This window comes from Marmota flaviventris, chromosome 2 (genome assembly GCF_047511675.1).
Source record: "Marmota flaviventris isolate mMarFla1 chromosome 2, mMarFla1.hap1, whole genome shotgun sequence".
Lineage (NCBI taxonomy): Eukaryota > Metazoa > Chordata > Mammalia > Rodentia > Sciuridae > Marmota > Marmota flaviventris.
Genome location: NC_092499.1, coordinates 165665512 through 165682305, shown reverse-complemented (window position 1 = coordinate 165682305; position 16794 = coordinate 165665512).

Below are 16794 nucleotides of genomic sequence, written 5' to 3'. Positions count from 1 at the left end.
AGAGGAAGGAGATATCCCTCAGGTGACCTCTAGGTAATCACTCATCTGGAGGACAATTCACTAGCCTACTGGTTAAAGTTTTAACCTAATAGACAGGAGGAGCACAAGGGTTGGAGTCCTTAGGGCTTGGGCTCAAATTTCACCTCTTTCACTTATTCTTTCTCCTTTCACAGATCTCAGGAAGGCACCTTAACTGCTTGTAGACTCAGTTTCCTTCCCTATAACATTCAAGGCTGGGAGAATAATATCTCATAGGTTTATGAAAAATAAATCTAAAATAAATGTTAGGGGCTGGAGGTGAAGCTCAGCAATGTAGCATTTGCCTAGCCTGCATAAGGCCCTGGGTTCAATTCCCAGCACTAAAGAAGATGAAAATAGGAATGTAAAAATGGTAATTCAAAACATATGTAAAGCTCTCTCACATAAAGCCTGGAACATATTAGAAACTCAAAAACTGTAGTCAATATTATCTTGACCAATAAGAAAAATAAATGTGTGTTTGTTTTCCTGTAACAGGCAATAGGAAAAAATGAGAGCTAAAAATTAACAGAGACAAGACAAGAAAGACCAGGGCAGTAAGCTAATATCCTTTAGAGCAGTGCCATCGCTATCCAAATAATGGTTTGATGATTTCTACCATGGGTGTGGTAGGCTGATGTCATGTAGATAGTTACCTGCATGTTTTTAGTAGTCTTTCCATGTTTGGGTGATTTTCCATATTCTAAGTCTGTCTCCCTGCAACAGAAGTCAGAATTCACTTATCAACTTTTCCAAACCTCCTTGTAACTAAAACAAGAACATGTGAACTTAACTTTACCAATTACATACTACCAAAGTGAATTTGGAAGAGAAATTAGTTGTCATGTGGGTCTCACTCTCTGATAAGGTGACTGACTGTATCAAAGAGAATGCCTATCTCAGAGGTCTCTGGAGTTGTGGAGATAACACCACACATGGCACTTGTGGTCAAATGTATGGTTAGTGCCTTTTGGAGGCAGTACTTTGGTCTCTCCTTGACCAGCCAGTGGTAACATTTGGACATCATTCCTGGCTACACAGATTACATTCCTAATTATTTTATCCTCTATATGCTATGAATTATCTAATCTCTTGGAATAAGTTTATTTTGTTATTTAACTACTAGAGTAAACTCTTATTTGCAACCAAGAACACTGCCAGTGAGCTATACTCAAGATCATCACAGCATCAGAGCCCAGAAATTTGCATTCATTAAATAAATACTTGTGGGGTAAATGAATGTTCATAAGAATGATCACCAAAAGGAAAAAATGGTTTAATATGTTCATAAAATTGGCATTTTAAATTTATGGGGCATTGTTAAAATTTTTCCATTTTAGAAAATGTTTAATGTAAACATTTATAAAGGAAAAGAATAAACATTCTTCAAGAGAGATTTTGTGCTGTGCATTTAATGTATATTATCTCACCAAACTGACTTCAGTCCTATGGAATTTGATCCAACAGTGCTGTTTGATCAATCTGTTGCTCTTAATCATGACAAATGCATTAAGTGTCGAAGGGTATTTGCAACCACATCCACTCTATACTCTAGGTCATAAGATAAAGATAAAAATAGTGTGGGGATGGGAAAGAGTTTCTTGATTCTCTATAAACACATCAAAATAAAATAATTAATTTCTACCCTTTAATTATTGTTTGAAAATCACTGGTCATTAATCTATACTTGTTATTTTTATTCAATAAATATTTATCTATCCAGGGACTATCATGTACCTGATATTATGCTAGGTACAAGAATTAATTAATAGTTAATAATATATCACCTATTACTGATTTGAATGAATTCAACCCTCAGGCTGCTCTCTCTGAAACTCCTTAGCAGATATGCAATCTGAGTGTCAACTAAAGTGATCCAGATCCTTAAGAACTAGGTAAGATTGACTCAAAACTTATTTTCATGTTCTGGGTAGTTCCCAATGCCAGCCCCCCAAAGTATAACTATTTGGTGTTGTTCTATTTCTTTCTAGTGCCTGCTTCTGATTGCTTCTGAATTACAAATCTTCTATTATATACCTCATGATTTTCTTTTTAAACCAAATGTGTAATTCATATTCTTTCCTGATTCCCACCTGTACTACCAAAAAATCTCATTTACACAAGACCTTTCTGTGTAAGCAGGTTGGAAGAGAGATGTTCATATCAAAGCAGTGCAAATAACTTTGATATGAATATTTGCCATCTGAGCTTCAAAACCCTCTATACCCTTGCAGTGCAGTATGGCCATCCTATGGCCTCTATTCCTATCCTAGCCCCTACTTTTTTGTCCCTATGTCTCCTAATTCTCATGTATTATAGTATAGCAAAATAGTTAAGAAATCAGACTTTGGAGACAGGCATCTGAGGCGCAGATCCAAGTCCACCCCTTATATACAATCCCACAAGACTTTACATCTTCAAGCCACAACTTGCTTCTCTGAAAAATGGGACTCTCCATAGATCATAGTGTTGTTGCAAGAGCTGAGTAATGTTATACACATATGCAGTCCCTAGTATATAGTGAGTGAAGTCAAGTACCAAAACCTTTGCAGCTGTGGAGCACCTCAATTGACCCTTCAATTTGTGCCATCAAATGAACTAACCCCAACTCACACATTCTGTCCTGAGAAATGTTTGCAACTAAGTTTTCTCCCCTAAAAGGAATTCTGTTTCCATTTGCTATGATTAAATGTGCTGTTGGCCTGAACCTAAGAGCTCACTTAGCACAATAATTCAGTCGTTAAATACTTGGTTTTGAAGATAAATGGCCTTAGTTAGAACCTGGTACCACTCTTTATGATCCTTTTCTCCTCCCCAATACAACTGATTACTCCTGATTTCTCCACCTTTCAAATGGAACTTTAATATTTTCTTCTCCATAGAATTGTTGTGAGAATTAAAATATTACTGCTTTGAGAAAATGAAAATTAGTTTGAACTAAAAAAGTAAAATTCTATCTGGCTGTTCATCATGCTTGGACAATAGGCAAAAGATAAAACTAGATGCAAAGTTAACTTCAACATTTCTCCCAAGGGTTTTGAAATGTAGTAAACCTTCTTTTTCGTGAGAAATTGCTTTCTTATTGAGTAACTTTGTTTGCTTAAATCACAGACATATTAAAAATATTGCTGACTAGAATCAAATTGGTATAAATGAAACATCCCTGTTATTTGTATGTTTGTTGTGGGGTTTTGTTTCTTTTTTTAATGCCCATTTATTTTTTCACAGTGTCTGTAGGTCTTAAATCTAAGTGGAATCACCTGATTCCAATGCTAAGGGTTTCAGAATGCTGAAATTCAAAGTGTTGTCCTTCCTTCCTGGTGGTTCCGGGAAAAGCCTAAGATCACTCAGGTTCTTGACTAAATTTAGTTTCCTACACTTACAGGAATGTGGTCTCCACTTCTTGACTGGCTATGAATCAACCATTCTCTGCTTTTCAAGGTTTCTCATGAATGCCTCCCACCCTTGCCTAGAGGATTGGTCACCTTTACATAGAAAGCAGCCTGGACACACAGTTCACTCACAGGCCTTCTGAAAAAGGATATGACTGCAATATTTCACATCTGCCTTAACTTTGGTGTTTTGGGTAACAGGACTGACCTTGGGTCCACTTGTACCCAGATATCATGTTGTTGACCACTTACACACAGTTCTGCTGTACTTTGTGTCTATTAGTATACTGCTTCAGCTAAATTTCATCTTTCTCCAAACTCCTAGAATAAACAGAGTGCTTCCTCTGTTTGATAAAGATACATGCACTTTCTCAAATATGTGTTCTTCCTTAATGCAATGAGTCAACAGCCTGACATAATAGTGTCCCCCAGGTGGTCTGAGACTGATTGAGCTGGAAGAACCTAAAGTACTTTCAACGAAGCCTGGAACATGGATGAGTCTGGAAGACAGTATGTTAAGTGAAATGAGCCAGGTACAGCGAGACAAATACCATATGATCTTACCTGCATGGGGAAGCTAAAAAATTGGTGCGCACGAAAGCTGAAAAATTGATCTTATAGAAGTAGAGAATAGAACCGTAGTTGTCAGAGGCTGGAAGGGTGAGACATTAGTGCAAAATTATAGGAGTGTAGTATGGCAATCAGAGTAATTATAACTTATTATATATTTCAAAATAGTTCAGAGAGAGAACTTTGAACGTTCCCATCACAAAGATGATTAATGTCGGATATGTTCCTTACTCTCATTTGGTCAAAACATATCATATTCATGTATTAAAATATCGTACTCTACTGCAGAAATATGTATAGTCAGTATGTATCAATGGAAAATTTCTTAAAATAATGAAGCAAATAGTCTTACCTATAATAGCAAATATAATAATGATAATGGCTACTACTATTATTATTAACATCAACTCTGTGGGTACATACAAATAAAAGGACAAAGATGCCATGCCAGAGATGGAAGTTGTACATAAACCAATTAGAGGAAACAAACCACCACGCCCACGCACTGTATCTGCAGAAATCCCGATAACCACAAAGATTTTCCCAAGGCAAATTTCCACTTCAGAAACTCCACTTACGGACACCTTATTGCACCCAATGTACCTGCAGAAGTCATTCAGTCATTTGAAATACTTCCTCAACATGCAGTGTGGCTCCATATCAGCTTTCCTGGACTATGAGTTGAAATAATAAAGCCACAGGAAGGCTTTAAAAACTGTTTTTAACTCAGTATCAAGATTAAGTGAAAAGGCAAATTAACTTCAGAACCATTACTAAAAATGTAAAAGTAATATATTTTTATTAATAATTTTGAGTAACCATAGCATATTGTAAAAGACTCTGAGGTTTGGGGGATCTTTTTAAAAATAAGCCAAGCACCAACAATTCGAAACTCAAGAGAGCCTAAAGAGTTTAAAAGATATGAAGCTCATAGCATCAGGAAGACGTCACTCAGAGAGCATCTTTGCTTCCATCTTTCTGGCCCATCTAGGTCACATCATTCATTTGGACAATGAATATTCAGTGTTTATCAAACACTCAATTTGAAAGACTTAAGTCAGTGTCTAGCAATGTTTGGCATAAAATAGCGTCTCAATAAATATCTGTTGAATAAATGAGTGGGTTCTACTATGTGCTTCAAACAGAATTCTGTCTTCTAGAAATATAAATACTAGAGAGATTGCTGACATGAAGTGATAAAAGCCATCCAGACAGCAGTATAAAAATAGTTCATACGTAAATGAACTAGACCTGCCCTAGGGACACGGAAAAACAAAATCATTTAAATTCAAGGCAGACAAAGAAATTAAGCGCACTTTGATTGGCAAAACCAATCATGTACTGCTTTTCGGGTCAACTATCCTGCCTTCTTTAACTTTCTGGGTTTGTTCACAAGTAAACATTTGATATAAATTTTGACAGTATGTGTGGTTTTCATCCAATCTTAACAGAATTTTTTTAGTCAACTTTTCATCCCTATGACGGATATACCTGACAAGAACAACATAAAGGAGAAAAAGATTCCTTTTGCTCATGGCTTCAGAGATTCAGTCTTGGTTGCCCAACTCCATTGCTGTGGGCCAGAGTTGAGTCAAAAAAAATCAGGGCGGAAGGGTATGGTGGAGGAAAGCAGCTCAGGACATGAAAGCCAGGAAACAGAGACAGACCTCTGCTCATCGGGGACAAAATATAAACCTCAATGTCTCATCCCCAGTAACCTTCTTCCTTCAGCCACACCTGAGCTGTTTACAGTTGCTACCCAGTTAATTTATATCAGTGGATTATTCCACTGATTACTGCATAGTTTTTATAACCCAATCATTTACCTCTGAACATTCTTGCATCATATCACTGGTAAGCTTTTGGGGGACACCTCATATCTAAATCATAACATAGATCAAGGTCTTCCAGACTATTTTGGACATTTCTAATATCCAATTTGCAGGGTCTAACTAAGCTAATAACTAAATATATAGACAGCAAATGTAGAAACAAACACCTGATTCACTAACATGCTATATATTCTTTTCTGTAGCTATGTTATTATTTTTGGAGAGGGAGGATATTTAAGATACAGCAAAACAATAGAAGGAATATCTGATTTAAGTAATTTTTAAAAAACATCCAATTGAAAACCCATCTCTAATTATAGAACTCTGTATCAACAGAGTTCTAATTTGGGAATTATTGTTTCCATATCTCTTTTTTAACTTTTAAAACATTTGACATTTGTAATCACCCCTTTAAAAGTATACTTAGTGGGGCTAGAGATGATGTTCAGTGGTAGAGTATTTGTCTAGGCATATAAAAAGCCCTTGGTACAATTCCAAACACTGATGTAGAAAACAGTATATACCATATTATTTGCATATTATAGCTTGAGTATAACTGAAAATTTACTCTATTTTTCTAAAAATGTTTCTAACCAATGATATATTTTTGTGGCTCATCCCTAATAGTAATTCTACCTTCTATATGGTAGTCCATTATATAAATATTTCACAGAATTTTTTTAATCTTTGCTTTTTTCAATGAGTTAGTTTTTTAAATTCATCTTCAGACATATATGGAGATAAATATATAAGCTATTTTTAAATATTTGATATTTTAAACAATGATATGCTAAGCATTATATGCAGGTCTCCTTGGGGGATATGCACAAATATTCTAGTTTATTTTATATATAGTTTAACAGAATATATAGGTTATTTAACAGAATAAATAGGTATATATAGTTTAACAGAATAATAAAGATTCTGTCTTAGTCTATTTTGTGTTGCTATAATAGGATACCTGAGATTGAATAATTTATAAAGTAAGGAGGTTTATTTTGACTCATGGTTTTGGAAGACTATAAACAAGATGCCAGCATCTGCTTGACTTCTGGTGAATGCTTCATGACAGAAGGGCAAGTGGGCACATGCAAAGAGACAGATGGTCACTGAACACCATCACCAGCTAAAACCACTAACACAATAAAAAACATTGATCCATTCATAAGAATGGATCCCTTATTACTCCAAACACCTCTTCTACACCATTACATCACATCGGGGACCAAGGCTCAACATGAGTTTTGTTGGGCACAAACCATATTCAAACCATAACAGATACTATTCCCATTACTACGACAGCTGCTATTGAGAATAAGAGCTAACTTTTCTTAGTCTGTTTGTTTTACAGTAATTAACTCATCTAATTCTAATACTTCTGTGAAATAGATGCAACTATCAAATTCACCTTAAAATTAAAAAAATAATTTTTGGAGAGGAATTACCAGGTTATGGAATTTTCTACCATGTGAAATACTACCAAATTCTTCCCCAGGACACTTGCAAAATTTTATATCCCCATGATGGGTATGTGAAAGCTCCTGTTGCTCCACATTCTCACCAAAACTTGGTGTTCTCAGACTAAAAATTTACATATATATGTATGTGTGTGTGTGTGTGTGTGTGTGTGTGTGTGTGTAAAGAGAGAGAGAGAGGGGAGAAAATGTAAAGAGATATATTATTTATTGATTGTTTGGAAGATAGATCAGAAAAGACACAAGGAGAAAGAAATCAAAGTAAAAGCAAGTCTATTTTAAGAATGAGGGAAAGATGGTCAAAGAATTAACAAAAACCCAAGATAATCCAAATGAAGCTCTCTCGTCCTACTTGGTAGTCTTATACGCACCCATTCAAGCCATAGAACCACACATATGCTAATTCTTTCTTTTCCCAGGGCTCATCTGGCTGTCAAAGACTACAGGGGGATATCTGAATTAAAGATCAGAGAATGGAAAATTCCTTTATCTCCAACTCTCAATTCATCCCCACTTTTAACATTATGACTTTTCAATAAATGGGGTGTCCCTAAGCACCTCTGCTCTCTCCTTCTTATTATGAATAATTCAAATAGCACAGAGCAAATCAATAACATTCTTTTTAACCTAAAGTTATCACTTTCCACCAGGATTCATTCATTTTCTTTTGTCTCCTGCAAGAGGAAGAAATGTTTATTATGTGTGCTTGATCGATGGCCAAACACACCCAAACTATGAACAAAGGAGATTAAAAAGCCTTCGATACAAATCAAACGCACACTCTTCAAAAAAAAAAAAATGTAACTCAACTAGACCACAGGAGACACCAATTTTTCCCTAATTTGTTAGTATTTACTCTCTAAAGTCTCTAGAAACTTCAAAGTAGTATTCAAAGTAGAGCTAGGGTCTTCTGAGTAACTGAGGCAGCGTCGAGGTACCCTTTAAACCTCTATTCTTAAGATCAAGTCAGAAAGATTCCAGACATGTCACTCAGAGCAACAGGCATGAGTTTATTAGAAGGATGGGAAAAGGGAAAGGGAACACTCTCAAGGGAAAAAGTGGGTTCTCCCAGAGAGGAGAAGAACAGCATGTCCTCCTGCCCTCCGATTTTATTGGGGTCCCAGGAAAGTTTCCAGAGTCCCGCCCAAGCCCACTTTACTGACAACATAGGAACTGCATGAACCACCTCCAAGAGAGAATGGTGTGGTGGCCATAGAGAAGGGGTTTTTAAAGAAATCGAGTCACCTTGTTTTTGCTTCAATTCAGGAATTTTCAGTTCCTTATGTTTTGAATAGTCCCCACCAAGTTCTGTGAGAGTCTTGATGTTTTGCTTTCAGGTGATTGGGTGTTGCAACAGTTTCCAGTGATGAGTGAGGAGGGTCCTAGAGACAAAAGAGAATGGCAACAGGCTCAGAAATGGTGGTTTTTTCTTAATTCTGGGGGAGGTTTTAATATACCAAGCCCCAATCTTCCAGGTGCTTTCAATGACCCTTCATTATCTTTTCCCTGCTCACTCATTCATGACCAAGTAGCTACCTAACAGTAGGACCAATTGGAGTCCCCAAGGTGTAAGAAGAAGGATTTCGTAACAGCTACCACAGATCCCTCCCATGGGCCAAGGCCTTCTGCATCCAGTGGGTAATAGAAATTTGAGCACTTCTGTAAAGCAATGAAAACAGGCTTGACTGGATAAATGGTTAAAGTTCTGCTCAAAAGACAAATTTAGGCCATAAAAAGTAAAGTAAGCTCTAGCAACAAAATAAACAGTATTTTAATTGTGCATTTTATGTTTTCATGGCAAACTCCATTTCCTCACTGATAAAAATTTTGAGTTACTATGACCTCTATTTAAGAACTATAAAAATTCTGGGTCCTTACTGAAATTAATTTAAGAATTGTCTCTGGCTGTGAACTACTTCCTCTGATCTTAGAAACCCAGTAACAATATCAACAGTTACTGCTCCCTCAAAAAAAAAAAAGTCTCCTTTCTTTTGATTTTCAGTTCCACCCATTTTGAAATCATCTGAGCTTTTCAAATAACCAACAAAGATTCTCTAATGGGAAATAGTGAAAGAAATCAACCTCTCTGCCTTGCATTCTGGTTTCAAGGAGAAGCCCGGGTTTGGTATCTGTGTTACTGGTAAAACTACTCAGGTTCAGTGATAGAAGAATATTGGAATAGTGTCTTCTCCCTCCATCTTTCCCAAAGTAAAGTAAATGTGTTTTGTGGCAGAGCCTTGGGCATTGAAAGGGTTTGCAAGCTATTTAGTTGTTATAAACCAATCCTTATTCTTCCATGAAATCACTTCAAGATAGATAGAATTTGCTGTGATTTCCAAACCAGAATCAAAGAATACTTGTACATTAAAAAAAAAAAATTCTCTCTCTCCATCTGAGCCTTGATCAAGCCAGGTTGTATGTGTTCTCCATTGGGAAATGATATCCAAACCTTCTTGAGTTAGCCAGGACTTATAGCTATGATTCATGATTTTAAGAATACCAGCGGCTTCTTTCAAGAATATTCTAACTAAGAGTACTTGAGATCCTTCCTCAGAAGACAATGACATTTAAAATAATTTAGTGTGAGGTTAAGATATCAGGAGGAATGTCATTAGGCAGAAGTGTATTTGTCCTGGGATAGGTGTCTAGAGGAACCCCTCAGGTTTGTCTTCATTTTGCAGTGTATGTGAGGGGTGTGAGAGGTCTGGTAGGACCGAGGAATGTGGGGGGACGAAAAGCAAAGGGAAAAGAGAGGGACCAGGGATTGAAGAAACAGCATGAAAAACATAAAAAAACACTAAAGGAGAGTGTACTTGTCCCTACAAAATCACCGCTCTCCCTGAAAACAGATATGCTAACAACTCTGTTAATTCTCCATAAAGAGACCTACATTTTTTCTTTCTTTAACACATTTTAGACTTCCTTGGGGCTATACTAACCTCCACAATATCAGAATAGATATAGCAATAATCAGAATATCAGTAAGGGAAAAGGTGACACAGCTAAAATAATAAGTAGTTTTGAAAAAAGTAGCTCTGTGTACACTCACACACACACACACACACACACACACTTGTATACAACACACACTGATTTAATCAGTTTTTTCATCACTGTGACCGAAAGATTTGACAAGATCAATTAGAAAAGGAAAATTTTATCTGGCTCACAGTTTCAGAGGTCTCAGTTCATAAATGGCTGACTCCTTAGCTCTGGGTTGGAGATGAGGCAGAACAACAAGGCAGAAGGGTATGGAGGAAGAAAGCAGCTCAGGACATGGAGGTCAAGGTGCAAAGAGAGCTCTGCTAACCAGGTACAAAATATATACCTCAAAGGCAAATACCCAATGACCTACCTCCTCTAGCCAGTCCCTACCTGCCCACAATTACCTCCCAGTTAATCCATGAGTGGATTAATGCACTGATAGGTTAAAGCTCTCCTAACCCAATCTTTTCACCTCTTAAACTTTCTTACACAAGAGCTTTGGGGGACGCCTTATATCTAAGCCATAACATACACATTGATCAAAGTAAACCAAGCTTCCTCAAGGTTTTTTCTATGTGCTCTATTGGCTATGTGACATGGTGGTTGTGAGAACATGATTCCGTATCTCAGGCACTGATGTCACATGAGACAATACACCCACAATTATTATTGTGCATTGTGTTTGTGTGGGTTTCCCCTGAAATCAGTGCTGAGACAATAATTTAAGAGCATTAAGTTTACTTGGGGAATAAAGGAATCACCAGGAAGAGTAGGGGAGAGGACAGGGCAAAAATTCCTTGTCAAACCAGCTGTCACTGAGGATGACCAGGGGACATCTGGAGATGAGTGAAGAACACAGTGCCTCAGAATTAACTCACATGAGGGGAGAGGGAAGTGGGAAGTATACACACCAGGGCTGCAGGGATGAGGGGAAGAGGCATACATAAGTTTATTCAGTGGTGGGTGAAACAGTCTTAGTGCCACAGAAAGCCCTCGGGCAAAGAGATGCAGGTACAAGCCAGTGAAAGCAGCCCCATGAACTGAGTCTGTAAAGGAAATGCAGCTGGGCAAGGCCTTGAGCATAAGAAAAGCTTAATGTCACCCTCACATTACCCAGAGCACCTGACAGACACATAGGTGTCATCTCCTTCAAAGGAAGACTATGAAGCTCCAGTGGGAAGGGGACAATTGAGTTTTCTTTGGCCAACTCCACTTGCCTTTAGATGCTCTAAAAAGATGTCCAAAGGGAACATTACAAAGCTCCAGTCAAGTTACAGAGGGCGTCTTTTCATTTCTCAAGACGGATCTAAAATCATAAGGTGGCCTCATCTCACAGAAGCCTCATACCAGCACCAGTGGAACAAATAGCGTGTTACATTATTAGAAGGAAAAAAAAAAATACCTGTCTTTATTTCCAGTTCTGAGAAAGAACTCTCCAACCCCTTGGAGTTGTTAATGAGAGTGGCTATGTCATTGGTGTTGGGCCCCTTGGGTTACATTTGAGTTTATTTTAAAAAGGAGACTTATGATGGACTCATTCTATAGTTCAGGGCACAGCTAGCTATTCAGGGCTCACAGACCAAGAATGCTATTATAGGGCTGAGATTTGAGCTGCATTACTAGCCCCTTCTCATGGGAGTAGAGAGGACCAGAAACTGGCCAAATGATTGATTGTCAATCATGCCTACATAATGAAGCCACAATTTAAAAACAGGGACACTTGAAGTTCAAATGAGTTTCCCTGAGTGACAATTGCACATTCATGTGTTAGGAGGATTCTGGGGGACTGTGTTTCCTACTTAGGACCCTGGCAGACATAGTCCCGAGCATCTCTTTGGCTGTTCCTCCTTTGTGCCCTTAAAAAAAAAATGACAACAATAATATAGCACTTCCCAAGTCCTTTGACACATTCTAATGAATTATCAAACTTTCAGGGAATAACAGGAACCCCAGAATCTATAGCCAGTTAGTCAAAAGTCCAAGTGGCCTGGAACTCTAAGGCTTACAGCTGGTGTCTGACTTGAGTTCAGTCTTCTACAAGGCTTTTCCTTCAACCCGTGAAATTTGACCTACCTCTGGATAAAGTCAGAATTATATTATGCAGTTTCAGAAATTATGCAGTTCATCTAATGTTTTTAAATGCTAAGAGGGCATGGGCTCTGACTTGGGTCCTCTTTGCTCTAATTATAAGTATCTTCCACCCCATCTTGCTGAATTTTAGGCTATTTCAAGGAAGTCAGGGAAGACTCTAGTCAAAGCTGGCTTAATACCTCTAGGAATATTGTGAAGTGTGTGACAGTTTCGAAATATACAAAAATACCAATAAAAATGGACAAAATTTCTTTCAAAACACAATTAATCTATGGAGATAGCATGTATAAAAAAATAATTACTAAACTTGTTCTTGAGTCTCATAGCCTGAAACTTAATCTACAGAATTTTGACTAATATTCGTTTAAAATTAAAAATAGAGCTTGAGATTTTCCTTCTGATATGACCATCACACATTTGGGGAGATTTCTGGGTTTGCTGGGTTCGCTCCCCTTTCTCTTGCAGATCACATGAAGTACAATTTATTTTTAACTCACACTAATCTTAAATGTGCATATAAAATGATATATTTACATTTTTCTGTAATTGACCTTAGATCTCTCACAACTACCTAACTGCAGATGTGTGTGCACTGTATTTCATTGTGTGGGGTAAAATGGAGATAAATCTGTATAGATTTTTAAGTCACCTCTTTTAAAAAAAAATATTATTGCATTATAATTATAAGTAACAGAGGATTCATTGCAGCATATTCATACGTACATGGAACATAATTTGTTCAATTTTATTTCCTAATACCTCCCTTTCCCTTCCCCTCTTCTCTCCCCGTGATCCTCTTTTACTACTCTACTAGTGTCTTTTCTATTTTCAAGACATATTTTTTCTCCCTTGCTTCCCCATACAAAAGAGAACATAGACCTTTTTCACTTAACATAAAGTCATCCTTTTTTGAAGAATAATATACACATAGAAGTATGTACAAATGTGGGGCTATGGTTATAGCTCAGCAGTATAGCACTTGCCTCACACACATGAGGCATTGGGTTTGATCCTCAGCACCACATGAAAATAAAATAAAATATTGTGTCCATCTTTAAAAAAAAATCTTTTTAAAAAAGTATGTACAAATGTCTGAATGTAAGTTTGTATGAATGTATGTCTGGGTGAATCTTCACAAGGTAAACATGCCTATATAATCAGCCCCCAGATCAAAACCAGCATGACTAGGACCCCAGAAGCTTCCAGATGCCCCGTCTTGGTCAAGATGGTGGGAAGGTTGTGATCCAGACTTTCACACCTGCATTCAGAGTTCTTGGTGGTATATTCTAGGACATAGGTTTATCTTCCTGTCATCATCTGCTGACATCTGTGGCCAGCAGAGCTAATCAATGCCCATCAATTGTCACTGCTTACTGAATCTCATGATACTTCTAAACACTGCTATGAATCCCCCAGCACAGTCCCCAGGAATACTATCATACTTCTCATGTAATTCTGGCTCATGTGGTCATTTTGTAGTCATCCAGGTAAGAATGGTTTTTGCCCCACCGTAGGGACACCATCTGGAAAGACACTTTAACTTTCTTTCAACTGTTTTCCTTCATTGGGGAGAGAAGTTAGGCATGGAAGAACATGGGGGACCTGTTCATAGCATCCCCAAACTCCACTCTCCCTCTTTTTTCCTCACAAGATGGCACCATGTTTAAATGGGACCTCCTCAGCTTGTAGCTAAGGCATCTGGGAAACTGGCACTGTCCTTAGAAGGGAAGCCAGATATACCTCTCTAACTCCCTCTGGTTTTTTTTTTTTCCTCCTAAAGTAGCATTATTGCCTAATGCCTTATAGGCTATGGCCACATGAAGAAATACAGGCTTCTAGAGTTCATGTAGTGTGCCCTTTCTAGCCTGCCCAGCCCCAGTATTTTTGGGATGCTGCACACTCACCACTACAGCCAACCCTTGGAAGAGATCCATCACTCCCTCTCCATCTCTCTTTCTTTAACCATAGTCTATAAGATGGAATCTTCCAAATTCCCCTTCCATGTCATACCCTTCTACTCTAGGGCATTAACTCTACTATCTGAGTACTTCTCTCCTTCATTTGGATTATCTCCTATCCTAGTAGCCAGAACCAAAAGGGGCATGTTCACTACCTTGGAAGAAAATTGATAAACATTCTCCAAAGTTAGAGAAGGTTTTCTGGCCCCTCAAAAAACTGATTTCCAAGATTCTGATTTCCAATTTCATTGTGTGGGGTAAAATGGAAATAAATCTGTATAGATTTGTTGCAAGAGGTGTGAAAGGAACACTCTATTTCATGCCAAGAACTGAATATTCCTTTTTTCACTTTAAATATCTTTTATAATAAACCTAATCAATCTTAATTCTATCCTGCTCTATTCTTTTTTATTTTCCCCCCTCTGAAACAAGCAAGTGTTCTCAGGGGAAGTAGAATAGAATGGGGAAGTCACACACACAAAAAGAGCTTTCGCCTTGTGTTAACCTTACAACATCCTGTGGGATGTGTTTTACTGTCTTCTTTTGAAGGCTTAAAGCAGTTAAGCTATTAGACACTGTAGAGATATAATGTGAAACAGAAAAGGAATATACTCTAAACTGGTCTTTCTTGACATACATTGGTAGAAATTTGTATTAGGGGGAAATTTCTGTGCTTTTCCAAGGAGATATTTTTTACCTTTAGGTTGTTCAGATAATAATAAAATGTAAGTTTACTCCTGGTGCCCTGGGAAGCCCTCAGCAGGTAAATTACGTGCAGTGTGTATGTGCTTCAAGGAAGTGCCCTGCCATAAAAAAAAAAATTAAAAATAACCACCATCTTCACAACAAAGGACGTTCTTGACCCCTTGAGGTTGCTATGATGCAAATTGATGGTTTTGCTGGTTTAGAGGGAGGGAAGAATTGAGGAGAAGGAGGGAATGATTGAGCCTCCCTCTGGAACATGAGAATTATGGGCACAAGGGAGCCTCTAGGAAACTCTGCCATTCCCCAGGGTTTTCAGGACCCTGCTAGCACCCATGGAAAGCTCAAATTTAGGATCAGGACCATTAGACAGTAAAGGGAGGGAGTCTCCCATAATTCGGGGAACATGGGTTACCACTATAATCAGCAAGAGGAACTGAAGTTGAACTGTCTCCATCATTCATACCCAATTGTGAAAATAAAAAGCTCAAAGTTCATAGTTTATTTTACTACAAATAATTAAACCATCACTATGGATGTAGACATATTAAGGGCTTTGAGTCTAGAATCAAAATCATCTAAATCCCAGCCATTTGATTAACCTGAGACAGGTCACTAGATCCCTCTAACAACCAATTCTCCCGGATGTGAAATGAAGATTATCAATGCTATCTCATGGGTGGCTTTCTGTGAGTTAAGAGAGATAATTTAGAAAAAGTCCATAGTATGGTGTCTGTGAATCCAGCCCTCAATAAATATCCCAAAAGTGTTTCTCTATCCTGAGAACAAAGCCTTATTCACTGTCTAATTGTCCATTGATCTTCACATTTATTTTCAGAAAAATGAAAATTTCAAATTCATTGGAATTAAAATGTTCTGGCTCCTTCTGGAATTATGAATATATTATTTTTCAAAATGATAAGGTGGGTAAAAACATCCCTTTGTCTTATGATCAGCTTTCAGCTCTTCTCAGGTGACATTTGCATTGGTCGGCTGGTAAACCCATCTAGGATGCTGAGCAAATAAATGTTTACCTTCAGTTGGATTTTCAATGACACCAGATATGTAATTTGATGTCTGGATGCCCTCGGCTGACAAGGACAGAACTGTCTTTGTTAGATTATTCACAGGAAATCTTTGTTTACCTGCCCCCAAATGTCCTCCTCTCAAATATGTCTTAAAGTCTGACATGCTTTCTTCAAATCCCAAAGGCTCTATGTGTTCATGAGCTCTTCATCTTTATAATTCAAATATCCCTAATTAGAAAAAAAAATAATTCTGCATCAATTCATATTTTAAGGAGAAACATAGCTACAATGTTAACAAAAATTTCATGGCAGTCCAGATGTGGGGTGGGGTGGGAGGTTAAGATAGGAGGGAACATGGGATAAAGGCCAAATCCAACTGGATTATCTCTACCAGTGTAAGTAGAAAAAAAGGATGAATTTTAGAAGTGGACAGGTGTTTAGAAGTGGAGACGTGTTCTGATTCATAGGGAGCCAAACTCCATGACCCTTATTTTGTTTTCTCATTTACAAAGCAGTCATTTAAATACCCTTCCTAAGTTGATTTTAAAGATTAAATGAGATGACGTGAACATGCTGCTTGTTATCCTATGCTTTGGAAGGAACTGATGACCATTAGTTCTACCTCTGGGCCCTGGAATCTGAAGGCCTATGCTCAAGTCCTTATGCTCATTGCAACTGTGACCATTGCTTGGTTCTTATCTATGTAAAAAACGGGAACACTTCCACTGTCCTACTCATTGAGA